At 48.3% G+C, this 16,648-nt stretch overlaps 1 long non-coding RNA gene and 1 other non-coding gene across 2 annotated transcripts; both read right to left on the reverse strand.

The window, feature by feature from the left end:
• Positions 1–556: 556 nt before the first annotated feature.
• Positions 557–629, reverse strand: TRNAI-GAU. The gene has a single exon. It is a non-coding gene; the product is annotated as a tRNA-Ile (tRNA).
• A 6,842-nt stretch (positions 630–7,471) lies between these two features.
• Positions 7,472–10,204, reverse strand: LOC120394325. The gene is made up of 3 exons (XR_005592258.1): positions 9,870–10,204; positions 9,338–9,519; positions 7,472–7,770 (listed from the first exon to the last, which is right to left on the reverse strand). It is a non-coding gene; the product is annotated as an uncharacterized LOC120394325 (long non-coding RNA).
• Positions 10,205–16,648: the final 6,444 nt, after the last annotated feature.

A 16,648-nucleotide genomic window follows, 5' to 3' on the forward strand; every position in this document is an offset into this window, starting at 1 on the left:
TCCACATGGCCATTTTCACAGATGACTCTTCCCTGGCACTGCCCTCGCTCAGCCGCACAGAGGAGTTTCCATCCCCCAGTCCCTGCCTGTCACTGCCTAGCAGCCCTCTGGCACCATTCCTGAGGGTCACCCTGCCTTGCTCTCTTCCTGCCATGTTGGGAAAGACAGCTCCCATCTCTCCTTGTTAAAGGTCAGATGGGCCAACTAGGGGCAGAAGCCCCTTCTGTGTTTTCCTACTGCAGAGCAAAGATCAGAGACTCACCTTCAGTGCCACCCAGAGGGGGGGCAAGTGGGGCAATTTGTCCCAGGCCCTGCAGGGGCCCCATGAGGGCCAGCCTCCGTCACTCATTTCCTGCCATATTGGGTCCACCAATAACTCATGTAGGAGAGACAGTTCCTGTCCCTCATTGTTAAAGGTCAGGCAGCCAATTAGGAGCAGAAGCCCACAGTATCTTTTCCTACTGCAGAGCCCAAGCTCAGGAACTCACCCTTGGTGCAGGCACCACTGGGCTCCCAGAAAACAAGCCACCCCTGCATAAAGGGGGATGAAAGGGCCTGCCAAAGCCTGGGATTGAACTAGGGACCTTCAAATCATCAGTCTAACGCTCTCCCAACTGAGCTACTTTGGCAGCTGTGTAGTAGTCTTTTGGCCTGTTGCTTCTCTGCCTGGGATGTTTTTGCAGCAGTTGCACACAAAAAGGACATCATTGGGAGCGGCCCATGAAGACAAGACTCACTTTGGCCTGCCTTGCTCAGCTTGACTTGCTGCCTCACCCCGTTCCTGCCCTAGTGCCCGGGTTGACCTGGTGGTGGAAGGGAACTGGGGGCCAGAGGCGCGGGGAGGAAGTTGAGCTGCACCCTGAGCTAGACTAGACCCTGGCGGTGAGAGTCTGGCCACCACTTGCCGCCCCACCCTGTTGTCCTGGCTTCCCCCACTGGGTGTCATTTCGGGAGGGAAGTGGGGCTTCTGCCTCCTCCCGATTTTCACACCGCAGAGGAGTGCGAACAGGAAAACGAACAGCTGCTCCACACCCCACCGGAGGAACCCGACATAACCTCAGGATTAAGACCTAAGGACTCAGGCTGAGAACTGATATAACTCCACTCATCTGGGATTTAACAACTTGTTTTCCATGGAACAGGGCCAGATCCAGCGTTTTTCCTGCCCCAAGCATCAAAAAAAAAAAAAAAAAAAGAAGAGTCCACAATCGATGGCAGCTCTACTTTTTTCGGCAGCAAGTCTTTCCATCCGAGAGGGACTGAGTGGGCCAAATTGCCGCTGAAGAGCTGGACATGCCTCCCCTCTCCGTTGGCTGCCCCAGGCACCTCCTTGCTGTGCTGGCAGCACCACATAATGTAGCAGGCGATACCTAACCCAGGTGGGGACAGGACCCCACACACCTCATTCAAAGGGCCTCTGCCATGTGCGGATTCTCTGATGTTCAGAAAGGGATGAGTGAGTGTGGAAAATGCTTCACTAACACCTCAGCGCTTTCTAAACATCAGAGAATCCATAGAGGGAGTGGCCCTGTGAATGCCCTGTGTGAAAAGCTTCTCTTGTCACTCAGCCCCTGTGAGCCATGAGAGAATCTGCCAGGGAGACCAACACCATAAACACCTCTAGGGCTCGCCAGACTTTTTTTCTTTAATATTTTTTCCTGATTCCCAGACAGTAACTTTTGAAGCTGTTTGAATTGTTTGCAGCACCGTTATCCCTCAGTCTGACCAGATGAGTGGCCCATTTTTGCCTTTTGCAGTTTGCCCTGTTTTGAGGTGGATACATTTGTCCCTCTTCTGGCCTTTGTTCTGTTTCCCAGGCAAATTGGTCACCTGGCCTCCACCTCTCTCTTTGTTCTCTGAAGGACGTAAATCCACAGCGTGTAGAGGTCAAGCAGAGGAGTTTATTACACACAGCGCTGGCGGAGTGTCACCTTGCTTATTAGGCTCAGAGACACTGTCAGTCAATTGATTACAATAGAATATATAGGTTTTCCATGGGTGGGGGAAAGTGATGGGGAAGGCAGTTCCACACCCCGGGACAGGTTTTGCAGCAAGACAAGATAGCACAGTAGCCAATTGTTAACAGGTTACATAATGTCTCCGCCCATGGTCTCAAGTTAGCAAGTTAACAATACTTTGATAAAATATTATTAGCATAAAATATGAATCTTGAATTCTGATTTGGGGTCCATAGGAATGGAGCAACTCCTTTGATTGTCCAACAGGTACATTCCTAGGGGTTAAAGCAAAGAAACAATGAAAGTATATGGCAATAAAGATTGTTTTTTGTGTGTTTTAAGGCAGGCATTGGTCCCTGGGAAGGGAGGTGGAAGGATGCCATATCTTATACTGACATGTGCCAACTTCTTGTAAACTCAAGGTTGTATCTGTGGGAAGAACGTCTCCCTACAGAAGAGACTAACACAATAGGAACAGGGATTCTTTGTTCAATCTGCAACTCTGAATAAGACACAATTCTTTAGTTCTTAGCTCCAACACCTGGCAATTTGCTGACCAGGCCTATCTTAGCAAGCAAGGCTTTCTGTTTACCCAGCTTTCTCTTAGCTGATCACGATTTTCTAGGCCTCTGGTCCCTTGACCATACTCTGGACTTTGGCTCTGGAAAAGAGCTGGCAAAATAAACCGGGTTGTTATATAAAATGCACATGGATTTTAACCCTTCACATCCAGTAATGGCAAAGTTCTTGGGTCAGGCTTGTAGCAGTGATGGAATAAACTGCAGGTTGAAATGAAGTCTCTGGAGTCCATCCACAGCTGGGATGGGTCATTCAGTCCTTTGTATAGAGCTTCAGTTTGTAGCAAAGTCCCTCCAGAGGAATGAAGCAGGATTGAAGACAAGATGGAGACGAGGCATCAGCCTTTTATAGTCTCTTGCCATGTGGTCTTTGTTTTCTTTGTCCCAAGGACACTCTATCCAGCACATGACATAGAAAAAAACCTTAAAGTTCTGTCCATAGGCAGGTTCCTGCACACCTTGCTGAGTCACAAGGAGTATCTGCCTTCTCTCAGTGGGTCAGTTGTATAACTCATGGTCCTTAATGAGCCATCAAGCAGGCTAGGCAGAACTGACACCAACTTGTCTGGCTGGGGTGTTCCCTGGAAGCATAGCACAAGTTTGAAATACGGGCAGCATAGAGCCAAAATTCATAACATCAACTACAAAAAAGATGCACATCTAGAGATAGTATCATTATAATCAGCCAATCAGAACCTCTCCATAGACCCCTTACACGAAAATCTTTCTACAATATTGGCTGCAAATATATGAGTGGTTGCAACAGTGAGCTATAGTTACAGATTATGTCAATAATATCACAGGAGGTGACACGGCATCAGTGAGATTGATACTGGAATGCTGCCTCCAGTTTTGGTGTCCTCATTTGAAAAAGATGTTGTGAAATTGGAGCTGGGGCAGCAAAGAGCCACCAAATGTTCTGAGGGCTGGAGAAAAATGCCTTCTAGTGAGCTATTGAAAGAGCTCAACCTGTTTAGCTTCTCAAAAGAAGATTGAAAGGTGATTTCATTGAAGTGCTGAAGTGCCTTAATGGAGAGAAAAGATTGGGTATGAAAGGGCTCTTTAATCGAGCAGAGAAAGGCATAACAAGACCCAATGGCTGGAACGTGAAAAGAGACAAATTCATATTACAACTAAGGCACAAATATTCAACAGCGAGGATGATTCACCACAGGAACAAGCTACCAAGGAAAGTGGTGGATTCTCCATCTCTTGATGTCATTTAATGAAGACTAGCTGCCTTTCTGGAATGTGTTTGTCCCAAAAGTAGCTATTGTGTCATACAGGAGGCCTGTGATATGCAGGGGGTCAGATTAGATGCTCTAATGGTCTCTTCTGGCCATAAAGTCGACTAATTTCTGAAAAACTGAGTGTAGCATTGGGAGCAGCATCTGATGTTTTACTGTCTAGCCGGCTTGCTGCCTAGAACGAACGCTCCTGAGTGAGGTGATCCACAGGGAGTAGCTCAAACCTCCAAAGTGCCTGGCCAGGGGCAGGACATTAGCCCAGCAAGGGAGGGGTGTGGCAGTGACATCACAAAGGCCTTTTGAAGGACCTCAGACTATTGGTCAAAGATGGTGGGGAGGTGGTGACCTCACAGAGAGATGCTGACATCAGCCAGGCAGGACAGGGGCGAGGGGTCAGGGAAACCTCAGAGACCCTGTGGCTTTGCTTCAGCAAGTCTCCTTCTCCAGGTCTCTCTTTGAGGACTGAGAGAGTATTCGGGTTCACGGACGTGAGCGCCAGGAGGGGCCTCTTTCAAGTTTTCTCCTTCCCTTTTCCTGATTTTACTGGAAAACAGATGTCCCTGTTTAGAAGGTAAGAGCCTCCTCAAGGTTTGAAACCTGTTCAGTCTGATCCATCAGGTGACAGTTGAATTCTAGGCATGGAAAACATGAGCTTAAGGAGGCTGAATTTTATTCTGCACCTGGAATTTTGTCCCCTAGAATCACTGGGGACATTAGGGTTTGTCCTTTTCGTTTCACCTTTTCCTCCATCCATCCCTCCCTTCCTCCTTTCTCTTCTTCTCTTGCTTCTTTTGTCCTTTCTCCTGTTCCCCTCCCAACACCAGGAGGGGGGTGGTGTGTATGTGTGTGTGTGGTGGTGGGGGGAGTGCTCTGCAGCTCCCACTGTGGCAGGTCCACCCAAAAATGTGGGGCTGAAATAGTGCTCGGGCAGTCAGGGCTGGATTAACCTTTTTTGAGCCCTGGCGCTAAACATATTTATGGGCCCCTATGTAGTCACTGTGGGCTCCGAGTGTGGACCTGGTGGGGCAGTGCCATTGGTGCCATAGTATAGCCAGTACTGAACCTCAGAGACATTTTTCATTTTGATCACACCCCTACATGACTATATGCATTGCAATACACAGCTCCCTCAGCCCCCGGGTTTTCTCATTGAGCTGTACACCCACATGGGTTTACCAGTGTCCACAGTGAGTAGAACTTTCACAGTGACCAAGGAAACTTCCCAGATGTATCTCCTTCCTCATTTAGACCCTCTCTAGCCATGTCTCCAGTACCCCCTATGTCACCAGTCATGGCATGTGGTCCTAGTCTCAGCTCAGAGTTCCACAGCCAGCAGATACCTGATCAGTTCTGACAGATCCCTCCCTCAGCCCCCATCCTGCCATGTGAGCCAGCCACCTGCAAACACCATCTCCCAAAGTCAGGACAGCCCTTGGGAATCTGAAGTCACCAGCCTCTCTCCTCTGCTCCCGTCTACATACTAGTCTGCTACCTGGTCACCACCACCTCTCCCCAGGCTTGTTTCCTTTCTACTTTGGACATGCTCCCACCCAGCTGGAAGCTCCCTCTGCAAGCCTGACCTGCTCCCTCCTTCCCTGCTCCCCCTGACATTCCTGTCCTACTGGTGACCTCTGTTCCTTGAGGTTAACTCCAGTGTCTTTAGCTGCTCTAGCTTAACGGCCCCCAGTAGTCACAGAGCCACCTGCAGCTTCTCTGGCTACAGCCATGGGGCCAATTACCAGAGGCCAGCCTTAGCCAGCTGCAGCTACCAGCCGCAGGAGGGATGGCAATGCCAGGGCTGAGCATGCTTGAACCTTGCAACGGCAGCACTAGGGACTCTAAATCCTCAGCGCTGGCCCTAGGCAGCTGCAGACTCTGCAGTTAGGCACTTCCTCCTCTAGGCCATGGCTTTAAGTACCTGAGCTGCCCATCACTGCAGCAGAGGCCACCACCCCACGCCCCCTCAGCCAGCACCTAGTCGTGCAGAAAGTGCAGCCTGAGTGATTTTGGAGGCTGGGGTGCCAGGAGGCTCCCATCCCTGAGCAGCAGCTCTGCAACAAGCTCACAAGCCCCTCCGCTGTGGGACCAGGACCCTGTACAGACAGTGGAGTTACCCTGTGTATAACCAGTTCTGGCCAAAGCCTGTTGAAGTGAGTGGGAGGCTTTTCATTGTCTTTAATGGGCTGTGTATAGAAGCAAAGGGCCCATTCTAGACTCTAGGAGCAAAGTGCATTCTGTGCAGCACTGGTTTACTAGTGTAACAGGAAGGTCTCACTTCACCTAGTGAATAAGCAACACCTCCTACAGCACTTAATGCTTTCTGAGAGACTTCCCATCCAATTACTAAATGAGAACCTGCTTCGCTCACAAGGGCTGAACATATCAGGTGGGATGTTCACAAAAGCAGGGCACTTCTGCATTCAGTAGGGATTTTGGATGTGCACAGAACACAGACAGGACTGGTTCCGCATGGTTACAGAACTGCAGTAAAGTGGAACAATTTTCAGCTTGTGTGTTTGGAAGATGTTTGGATCCAGCTTATAAGACTGTCCTACCTAAATGAGGAAAAGTTGAGGTGCCTTTATTATTCTTTTGTTCCATTCTTTGTTTCTATGGGGAATTTGCCAGTGCAATATCACTGTCTTCCTTTTAAACAAACAAAACAAAAAAAATGGTAATGGCTGTTGAAAATAGCAATTCCAGCCCTAGTTAGCACTGGAAGACCCCAGCATTTGTTGCTCAATTGTATCCTACTTTTTCTACAGCAAATGACAGTGGATCAGCATATTTGATTTGGGAGAAATGAAATAACAGTTGCCCAAATTGAGCTTGAGCACTCCTGAATTGTGAGGGTGTTCAAATCTGGAAGGCAGGTGCTAGATTCTCTTTCTGAATATTAGATAAATCTGGAAAGGAAAAGTCAATTTCTATTTTCATGGCTCAGAAGTGGAAATCCTCCTGTACTGTATCTGAAGCTGCCCAGGCCCTCTAGTAGAGCCTCCCCTCCCTTACTTACCATTTTAACTTCTGGTGGGATTCACGTACCTCCCTTACTAGGCTTCAGATAGAGAGGGGCACTGTCCATTTAGTCCACCCAGTTCCTTCTTTGGGGGCTGCCAAGAGAGGTCACACCAGCATCCCTAAACCAGTCTGGGGAAGTCTTCTGAGGGTGCTATCTGAGCCAAAGCTTTCTACTCCTTGGGCACACTTGTTCCCCATTCACGCTGCCACCCCTTCTAGCAGCCAGCTCTCCATTCACAGCAAGCTGCAGTGCATAGAGTCTCTCAGCTTCCCTTTCCTGTTGATACTGCTCTTGTGTGGATTGGTCCAGGCTGAGGTTGATGGTGGGATGGAAATTGTTGAAATCCTGGTGGAATTCCTCAAGGGCTTCTCTTCCATGGGTCCAGATGATGAAGATGTCATCAGTGCAGAGCAAGTAGAGATGGGGCATTACGGACAAGAGCTGAGGAAGCGTTGTTCTAAGTCACCCATAAAAATGTTGGCATACTGTGGGGCCATGCGAGTACCCATAGCAGTGCCGCTGACATGAAGGTATACATTGTCCCCAACTGTGAAATAGTTATGGGTGAGGACAAAGTCACCAAGTTCAGCCACCAGGTTTGCCAGGACTAATTGGTGAGGGTCTACTCAAGCCAACCCAGGAAAAGGGGTGTAGGGACTGGGGGGATTAGTCTCAAGGCTGTCCAGGAAAGGACAGGTTAGGGACTTGGGAGATATTTGGGGAAAGGCAGAGTTCCAAGTGGCTCTCCCCTAAGATTTGGAATACACTTGGTGGTGGCACCTTACTGTTAACCTAAGCTGGTAAATAAACTTAGGGGGTCTTTTATTCAGGTCCTCACATCTGTACCCTAAAGTTCAGAGTGGAGGGAACCTTGATAGGGGAAAACGGAGTCCCCACTTGTCGCTTGTGCACTGTCCTCCTCCTTCTCCTCTTCATCCTCCAAAAAGTCATTCTCCCTGCAACTCCTGTAGAGAAATCTCTGTATTAACGATCTCTATAAATCTTTATGACGTTGCATTGTGTTATTTTGTATTAAGTATCTTTATGACATTGCATCTTGCATGATGTTATTTTGTATTTCATATGACTTGGCATTGTGCCTCTCTATTTTCATACAACTTTGTATTAGATCCCTATATAGAAAATTGGTAGAAAACTTTGTATCAAATGTTATAGCCCCTAAGGATAGTATAGTTACAGTAAAAGAAACACGTGCCTTTTTGCTAGAAGTAGAATAAGATCTTCCCCCCACTCTGTAATCAATTGCCCTATTGACTGAATGAGGTGTGAATGAGTGAGGCTTGGAAGACACCCACCTCCAGACAGCTACAACAGTTGCAGAGGGAATGGGAGCCAGAGCAAAGGACAATACAGCTTGTCAAGTGGGCCCCACAAAGAAGCGCAGACATATTGACGGCCTCAGGGATTAGAAGCCAGCACCTTCTTTAGAAAACACCCTCTTTTGAGCAGCATTGGGACAACACCCAGAGAAAAGCAGCACAAAGACCAATGGACACAGACCCAGATTTTGAATCTGGTCTAGATTTGCATAAGAGGGAAGCTGCTATAAATGTGAGGTGTCTTGCAGAAGGACCCTGGGTCTCGTCTTGTCACCATCGGAGCATCGATCCGGATCGGCAGAAGCCCGGCTCCATCCCTCCCCCATCTAACTCACCTCGCCAGTGCAGTTAAGGGGAGCAACTAGTTGGTAACAGCAGCAAGATGGAGTGTGTTTGTGTCTGTGTGTGTGTGTGAATGCATGACTGTGAGATATCTCATATGCATATCAGAGTATTAATTGATACCTGTATTACTAATAAATGTGGCGTTTGCCTTAATCCCCTGAAAAGATCCTGTATAGTACTTTGAGTACAACACTCCCAACTTGCACGTGTCCATGGACAGTGGTGGGGTAGTGGTGGCATCACCCCATAATTGCATGCAGTTCACAGTAGAAGCAGCATGTATGGGGCTGTGACCCAGAGAGCCCATTCGCCTCCCTAGCTTTTTGATACGCTTGCTTGAGCTCCTTGATTTTTACATGACACTGCTCTGTGTCCCTGGAGTAGCCTCTTTCCCTCATGACCCTGGAGAATTTAGCGTACATATACCTCTACCCAATATAATGCAACCCAATATAACATGAATTCAGATATAACAGGGGTGGGTGGGGTGCGGCCATGACCGGTGGATCAAAGCACGTTCAATATAACGCGTTTCACCAATAACACAGTAAGATTTTTGGCTCCCGAGGTCAGCGTTATATCAGGGTAGAGGTGTATTTGTGTTTCTTTTTTTGTGTTTCCCATAAGAGATGAGTCTCCCCAACATGCGATGAGATCCAGTACCTCCCATTCAGACCATGCTGGAGCTCATCTGTGAATCCAGGACTGCGTGGGCTCTCATGATGATGGACTCTGCATGGTCGCCTGTCATGGTGGATTGTCCTGATGGTCACCTGTGCTGATGAGCTCACCACAGTGGCCAAACAAGAAATGAAATTCAAAAGTTCCCGGGGCTTTTACTGCCTACCTGGCAAGTACATCGGAGTTGAGAGTGTTGTCCAGAGTGGTCACAAGGAAGCATTCTGGGATAGCTCCCGGATGCCAATAATGTCAAATTGTGTCCACAGTACCTCTAATTCGGAACTGCAATCTCGATTTTAGCACTACTCCACTTGCTGAGGTGGAGTACAGGAACCGGATTAAAGAGCCCTTTAAATTAAAAAAAAAAAAAAAGATTTGGGCATATAGACGGAATCAGTTTTATTTTGAATTAACTCGGCTAATTCCAAAATAACCACATACTGTAGACCAGCCCTAAGGTTATGTCTACATTTCAAACACTGGAAGTATTCTTCTGACAACCCAACCCAAGCCTGTCTACACTGGGGCTCACATTAACTACTTCTCTGTGGAGTAGATTTTTCACACCCCTGAGAGATGTGGCTATGTCAACATCGCTTTTCATTGTAGATCAGCCTCTAGCCGGCTTTTAGACATGAAAGGCAGTGGAGTCCAGCCTTTTCCTTGATATTGATGGTTGACAATTGCAGCTTTCCTACCTGTTAGACACATCCTATGACAGATGTCAGGCCTTTCCTTGGCAAATTAGAGACGTGGGGAACTCAGTGACCCTTACAGGCTAAGTGGGTAAAAAGTTATACAACTTGTCTCCTCGAGTAGTTTTCCTTTTAATAGAAATAGAACGTATTTTGCTTAGCTTCAAAGTTTATCTGAAATACAAAAAATTTAAATCTATACTGGGCCAATATTCTCATACACTCTTTCTCACACATTCTCCCATCTCAGCCTTTGGAGGAGGTTTTCTACCAGAACTCCTTACACTACATGTGAGTTCATATATCCCTGGCTCTTTTGCCATGTGTGTTGGTGGAAGGGTTTCTTATATAGGAATGTTTGCATCATGGGGAAAAATAACTCTCTTGTCACACTTTTTAATCTTTCAAAGAGAAGTGATGTAAATACATAAAACAAGAGAAAACTAAGGTCTAGTCTACACTAAAGACATTTATTGGTGTAACTATATTTCTCAGGGTGTGAAAAATACACACTGGTGAGAAATGTAGTTACAAAACCCTCCTCCCCTGTGAAATAACACTACATCGGCAGGAGAGCTTTGCCTGCCAACATAGCCACCGCCACTTGTGGGGGCTGGACTAATAAAGTCCTAGGGAAGAGATTTCTCCCATTGGTGGAGAGCATCTGTAACAGCAGCGCTACAGCTGCACCAACATCAGCTTTATTGTGTAGCCAGAGCGTCAGACACAAAACCTTAGAATCAGGACTCAGCATGTGAGCATCCAGAAGTCTGAAATTGGAGCTTGACACATTTGTTGCCTCATTGGTTACCATCATTTCTACAGCCTGAAAGTCCTTATTACCCACTCAGGCAGCCAGTTTGGGATCCACAGGGAAGGAATGTCCTATGAAGCACTCTCTCTTTGCATCCAAACGGTGAAGGATGATTGTTCTCAATCTAACCCTGGTATCCTCTGGAACGGTACTGAGACACACTGAACTAGGAAGTGGAGTTGGACAAAATTTCTTTGGGCCCTAAGGTTTTCCCACACTCACTGCTTTCATAGGTTCTCTCACTTGTGTGGATTTTCTGATGCCTAATAAGGTTCCAGCTGCAATTGAAGGTTTTCCCACACTCACTGCATTCAAAGGGGCTCTCCCCTGTGTGGAATCTCTGATGCCTAATAAGGTGCAAGCTGCGATTGAAGGTTTTCCCACACTCACTGCATTCATAGGGGCTCTCCGCTGTGTGGACTATCTGATGTCTAATAAGGTGTGAACTGCGACTGAAGGTTTTCCCACACTCACTGCATTCATAGGGCCTCTGCCCTGTGTGGACTGTCTGATGTCTAATAAGGTGTGAACTGCGACTGAAGGTTTTCCCACACTCACTGCATTCATAGGGCCTCTGCCCTGTGTGGACTGTCTGATGTCTAATGAGGTGCGAGCTGCGACTGAAGATTTTCCCACACTCATGGCATTCAAAGGGCGTCTTCCCCATGTGGATTCTCTGATGTGCAGAAAGGGCTGAGCTCTCAGTGAAGTATTTCCCACACTCACTGCATTTATAGGGCCACTCCTCTGTGTGGATTCTCTGATGGGCAATAAGGTTTGAGTGGCAATAGAAGGTTTTCCCACACTCACGGCATTTATAGGGCCGCTCCCCAGTGTGGATTCTTTGATGGGCAATAAGGTTTGAGCTGCGAGTGAAGTTCTTCCCACACTCACTGCATTCATAGGGTCTCTCTCCTGTGTGAATTCTCTGATGATCAGAAAGTGCTGATCTTACAGTGAAGCATTTTCCACACTCATGGCATTTATAGGGCCGCTCCCCTGTGTGGATTCTCTGATGAGCAGAAAGGGTTGATCTTCGAGTGAAGTTTTTCCCACACTCAGTGCATGTATTTTCCCTCTTTCCCATGAGGATTTCCTGCTGTGTTGTGGTTTCCTTGATGCTCTTCTGAGTTCCCCGACAGGAAATAAATTTACCCATTTTCTCTCCTGGCTGGTTTCTCTGCTCTCTTTCTGGTGTGTGCTGAATCTCACAGGATCTTCCCTGCTCATGACTCTTCGACAGATTTCTTTTGATCTTTGCGATAATTCTCTGTGTTTATCCACTTGCTCAACATTTTCCTGCTGAGAATTCTGCTCCTCTTTCTCACATACCATTGTGTCACCTGCTGCGATAGAGACAGAAACCTCAGACAGGGATGGAAAGGGGAAGGCCAAACCAAAACAAGTGCGGAAGGGAAGTCAAATAAAAATCAAGAACTGAACTCCCCCAAACTCTTCCCCCAAACAGGAGAGAGGAGGGGATCAATTCAGCCTCCACATCCCATCCAAATTCACGGGGGAAGGGAGGAAGCTACTGTCTGGTGTCTGCTAGGGTCTACAGGAAGCCATGAGCTATATTTACCCTGAGGATACGACCCCTGCTAGGGACAATAATGAACTGAGAGACCTCCCAAGGGCTTTGTAGGGCATCCCAGATGTTTCCTTCAGGCACTTACAGATTCTGAGTTGCTTTAATGTTTCCTCACCTGTGCAGGGAGCTCTCAGGATCTCTCTTTCCTCTGAACCCTGGAGGTCTGGGACCCATGGCTCTTCCCCTTGTTCCAGCTGGGAGATCACATCAGGTTGGGAAACTGGAAACCCTGCTCAGATAAAAGAAAACAAAAGGAGTTCAGTGGATTTCTGAAGACTTGGTCATAAAAAACATTCTATTAATTTATCTTCAGTGCTTAGTGTGACCTGGTGTGCCTGGGTCAGGGCAGGTTGAAAAAGGGTGAGCAGATGCTCCCCAAACTGGTGGTTAACACTGAAGTTAAACTCACTGACCAGACACAAACTGTGCTTCTGATCCCCCACACGGGTTATTGAGAAGCTGAAAAAAGAAATCACACGGCCCCCTTTATTGCATTGCACTTCTCTGACTCCCAATCAGCACCTAGGTCCGGTACAGTGAGAGGTTATTTAAAAACTCTGTGCACATAAACGAAATGTTCTTTTGACCCCAAAGGGTCAGCCACGTTACCAAGTCAGTATGGGTTTGGATCTTACCAAAAATACCATGATGCCAGGCAATACTTTAGCATCTAAACTAAAAGTTTAGATAAGAAAGAGAAAGGAACCAGAAACAGAAAGAAAGTTGTTAAATGGGAAAGGAGTCAGATACATTCAGAAATCTATATATCAGCTTCTTAGCAGTATTGGTAAGTTGCCGGCTTGAAAGTCTGTTTGGAACACAGCCACAGCTTGGATGGGTCATTCAGTCCTTTGTTCAAGGCTTCAGTTTGCACAGGTGCTGACTTTTGGTTTTGCGGTGGGTGCCCCATCCTGGCTTCGCCCCTTCTCCAAAGCCCCGCCCCCACTGTACTTCTTCCTGCCCCATCTCCCTAGACTCTCCTGAATGCCACCTCCTTACTGACCCCCTGCCCTAAATGCCTCCCACCTACCGCTCCCTCCTTTGCACCCCTTCCTGCCGTAAGGGCGAGGGTTCTTGTGCTGGAGGGCTCTGCCAGTTTTGAGGGGAGGCTATTTTCAGCATATTTATACACTTCCAGTGTACTCATTGAAAGTGTGTCTATAACTGGTATCTCCCTTCCTGATGTTTCTCAGTTCTTGTTCTCTACCTGGGACCCTTTCCCCATCTCTCTCTTTCTGCTCCCCACCTCCTGGTGCCTGTTTAGTGCCCGCTCCCACCCACGCACTCAAAGCAGCTCTGTCTTCCCCAAGCCCCACCCACTGTGGCCAGCCCAGGAACTGCCCACCCTGAGCCAGAGAGAGAAATTTAATTCAACAGCCCAGCATAGAAATGGCCCATTTATTCATCCGGCTGTATGGGCTGCTGTGTCACTCCAGCTCCTCCCAGTGCCCCAGGCTGCAGCCCACCCCACGTTGAAGCTCGCTCGCTGACTCCTCACCCGCTCTGCAACGTTGTGGGCGGGGAGCCCTGATGGGATCATGGCCAAAGGCAGGGGGAGGGGTTGCTTCCTCCCCCGGGCTGCAGCAGCCCAGCACCCTGAAGGAAGACAAGCTCAGACATCCCAAGGTGAAGCAGGGCCGTGTCTCCTGCCTTGAAGCTCATACACGGGGGTGAATGCAGCAAAAGGAATGCAGCTCCCAGGGAAGAGGAGATGGGGGGTGGATGGATCCAGGGGAAGGAAATCAATCTTTCCTGATGCAGATGCTGGTCGGTGCGGAAGGGATAAACTTCCTCTCGGGGGAGAAAAGCCCCTCAGCCAAGCTTGCTCTGGGCAGGGAGGGGAGACGGCTTTGAGGGGAGCAAGCGTTACTTTCCCAGGCATGAGAGCCGGCCAGGGAGGATGCGGCTAGAAGCACTGGTGGAGTGTTGCCCCCTCCTGCCCCCCCCACGCACGGGGGAAGGGATGCGGAGCCCCGGGACTGGGCTCAGAACCATAGGGGTTGGGAGCTCCCAGAGCCCCCATGGGAGGAGTCTGGGCACAGGCAGGGTCCGGGCGGGGAAGGGGGGCTGCTCATCTGCACCTGGGGCTAGGGCTGCAGTGAAGCCCCTCTCCCCTTTGGCCATGGCTGGGTGCACCCGGCTGGAGCACGGGAGGGGCGAGCAGCTGGCCTCAGGCCAAGTTCACTCATCAGACACCAGGGCAAGCTTTTTCTAAAGGAGCCATGTCCTTTGGCTTGTGCCCCTGCCCAGCACTAAGGGGGCCCACAGCTGGTTTCTCCTGGCTGGAGGGGGAGACACCAGGGTGGGCTGAGAATGGCTGGCTCAGTCCTTGAGAAACTCCCCCCCAGTCCGTACTGCTCCCATCAGTCCCCTGGGGCAAGCCGAGAAGCTGCCCAGCCGTCTCCCCCCAGCCCTCTGCCGCGAGGCTGCCCACCCCACCCCTAGCCCAGAAGCTGCCAAGCCCTGAAAATTAAAAGGACTCACACACACGGCTGCAGTGGAGCTGGGAGCTACAGCAGCTGCAGGGAAAACAGCTGATAGGCGGGTGTTGGCGCCAAACAGCTGATTGGCCATAGCCAGCCAAAGAGCTGCTGAGGGCTGCTGAGCATGCTAAATAGGGGATTGGCAGTTGCCAACAGCTGAGCTCCCCGGTGGGTGCAGAGCACCCACAGAGTCGGGGTCTATGTCGGTTTGTAGAGAAGTTGCTCCAGAGGCAGGAAGAGGGATTGAAGACAAAATGGAGATGATGCAGCTGCCCTTTACATTCCTTTTGCCATGTGGCTTGTACTTCCTGTGTCCCAAACACAAGCTTCACTGCACAGGGCATGGAAAAGCCTTGGAGGTCTCAGTACACAGGCATATCCCTGCATGTCTTGCTGAGTCAATAGGTGTATCCCCTGATCCTTTCAGTGGGTTCATTGTACAGCTGATGACCCTGGATGGACCATCAAACAGGGTAGGCAGTGCTGATGCCAATAGATCTGGGTGTGTCACCCAGAATCACAGTCCACAGTCTGGAATACAGATATACCCTACGTATCTATAGCTCATACTACAAAGGTGATACAAACAAAATGATCATACTTGGAAAATTATAACATTTTCCCTGACACCTAACATGGCATATCTAGCACAATTCATTGCAATTTTATCAGATTGGAATAATAAAGTAATAATAATATAAAGTGTCGCACAGTTCCAGACAGTGTCACACTTAGTAAACCAGTGAATTCCCAGAACCAGCTGCCCAGGTCCTTGAAGATGCAGAACACTCTGCTTAGGAGGGATTGAAATAGCCACATATCTGCTGGGAACACACACAGACAGGCCCTGTGTCAGTCTGTAATCCTATGTTCACTCTTCTGGAAAATTATGATCAATTTTGTACACAGTATGGTTTGTGAACTATCACTTGAAATTGCATAATCTACTGAATATTATCCTCCTGTTAAAATGTGTAACACTGTATGTAAAGTTATGAGATTTTACTGTATGATATTACAAAAGTTACAATTCTGGGGAACACCCACAGACCAGTTCCTCAGAGACAGCAAGGCAAACCGCTGGTCAAACAGCCATTCGCTGGCAGGGGAAGGTGAAGAAGACATTTACATTCCATCACAGGGACACTTGAAACTCATATCTACGAGAAGACAGCCTGGCACCATGATTCAGCTGAGAACTGAAGTTGTTTCTAATAGAAAGGACTGAATTATAAAAAGAAGTGAGGAAAATCTCTCTCTCTCTCTCCCTCTTTCCTCTGCCCATGACAAATCCTGAAGAACTGAACTTGGGCAGCAGGGGCAGGTTAGGGGGAGTCCTGGCTGAAAGGAAAACCAGCCTGTCTCAGCACGTGGTGAGAGAACATTTGCTTTGAATCCATTTTAGCTTGTTAACTTAGGTGTTAGTTTGTGTTTTATCTTTGCATTTCTTTTGTAAACAATTCTGACTTTTATGCCTCATTACCCATAGTCACTGAAAAGATTTTTTTCCGGCAGTTAACAATTTTGTTTTATTGTTTTACCTAACCAGTGTGTTTGGATTCAAGTGTGTTGGAAACTCCATTTGGAATGACAAGGTTGGCACGTGTCATTTTCCACTGATGAAATAACAGACTTCATATGAGCTTGCGTTGTTCTGTAGTGTGCTGGACAGGACAAGATGCACATTTCTGGGGGAAGTCTGGGAACAGAGAATGTTCTGGGGTTCTCCAATGGGGTACTGTAATTCGTGAGTCACTGACTAGCAGCACTGAATACTGTGTAGCTGGGAGCGAGTTACATACTGGAGACTGTGTGTTACCTGCCCAGGAGTGGCTGCTCTCACAGTAGAGCAGTGTAAAGGCACCCCAGCCTGGGGAACCGAGGGGACACAGCT

Source organism: Mauremys reevesii, unplaced genomic scaffold (genome assembly GCF_016161935.1).
Source record: "Mauremys reevesii isolate NIE-2019 unplaced genomic scaffold, ASM1616193v1 Contig51, whole genome shotgun sequence".
NCBI lineage: Eukaryota > Metazoa > Chordata > Testudines > Geoemydidae > Mauremys > Mauremys reevesii.